Source organism: Sinocyclocheilus rhinocerous, unplaced genomic scaffold, assembly GCF_001515625.1.
Source record: "Sinocyclocheilus rhinocerous isolate Xijiao unplaced genomic scaffold, SAMN03320098_v1.1 scaffold5, whole genome shotgun sequence".
Taxonomy (NCBI): Eukaryota; Metazoa; Chordata; class Actinopteri; order Cypriniformes; family Cyprinidae; genus Sinocyclocheilus; species Sinocyclocheilus rhinocerous.
Genome location: NW_015661874.1, coordinates 844956 through 846637, shown reverse-complemented (window position 1 = coordinate 846637; position 1682 = coordinate 844956).

Sequence of the window (1682 nt, the reverse complement as noted above, 5' to 3'; positions counted from 1 at the left end):
CCTTGTTAGTAGCTTGTACTTGAGTTTGTTGATCAGTTAGTGCACGGTAAGAAAAATATCTAGAAAAATGTAGTAATTTTTCAGGACATTTTCCATTATCCATTGTAACCCTGTAACCCTGAAAACACAAAATACAATGCGTAATTAAAAATGCAGGTAAAAAAAAACCTGTGGAAAAATTAATACAGAAAATTCCTTCATATTAACAGTAGATTGTGCACTATTTTTTTACAGACTTTTAGCACACTAACTACTAATACACAGCTTTAAAGTATAATTGTTCAGAATGTGTAGTTTTACTTGTTTACTAGCTAATAATAAAAAAATGTAATTGTAATCGTTCAAAAATGTGTATGTTTTCGATAATTCAATGTATTTAAAAATAGTTATTTATAATTTAATATTATATTATGCATTTATATTCTTTGCTGGCATTCGGGCATGCCAAACCATGCACGCAGCAGCCACTTGGTTTAGTTAAAAATAACAGTGTTCTGTTAATGTTGATGCTTTAATAACAAATATTTATCGGGAGCGTGTATGCTGGGATTTCATAAATTTCATGGAGAAAAAAGAAGCGTAACTAGTAATGTAACTAATTACTTTTGAAATAAAGTAATCAGAACAGTAACGTGATTACTTTTAAAAGGAGTAATCAGTAATTTGATTACATTTTCAGAGTAACTTGCCCAACACTGTTTATGAGTGACACCAACTATTATCTGCACAATCTGGAGCAAGAGAACAATATAGTTAGAGTTACTCCAGGAATCTGAAAAAAAAAAAACCTGACAGAAAATATCAATATAAAATTAAGACTAACCCCAGCTAACACAATGACATTTTAAGTCAACTGATCAAAGTGTGGACAGGCAAATTATATTTTTAAGTGTTATATGTATTTGAACAACATTTCCGCAATGTTTTATATTGTTTGATTTCATTTAATTTGGTTGTAACATTTCTAAGAGTTTCCGATTTCTACTAATAATTTACAAATGCACTAACAGCATGTCATGTTTTTGAAATGCTTTTGCAGGGTTTGTCCCTGCGGAAATCCTCCTGGAACATGATTTCAGCCAAACTGCAATTTTGTAAAACATCTGAAATCATCTTAAATCTTATGTATCTTTTTCAGAGTTGAATCTATCCAAAGTAGTCTACAATTACACTTGCATGTGTCAGACTCACTCCAAGAGCTGTGTTGATATGATCAAATATTAAGCTACAATACAGCATAAAAAGATCTCACATCTACAAAATATGTATTCTTGTATTCAGTTTTTAAGTAGAATTGAACTCTCAATAACTATTTTTTCCTTCTGCTTTTTGGTGAATTTTTGGACTTTTGATTGGAGTGTAAGAAATGTAATCTGCTATTAAAAAAAAGTTAACGTTCCTGTTTAGGAACATTTTAGTTGATAGAAATATGGCTAATTTTATGCTCAACAGCAAGGCTGGACAGAGAATATCATAAACCATAAATGAATCATGATCCAACTTCGTTGCTTTGATATAAATGAAGGTGGCACTTGGCCTGAAAAGTTTGCAAACGACTGCTTTATATAAAAATGTTTGCTAATTAAATATATTTATTGATTTTTAATTTCCTTTATTTTTTATTTTCATTGTACAGAGGAAGATTCAGTAGAGAAGCTGTAAAAACGAAAACATGAAAAGGG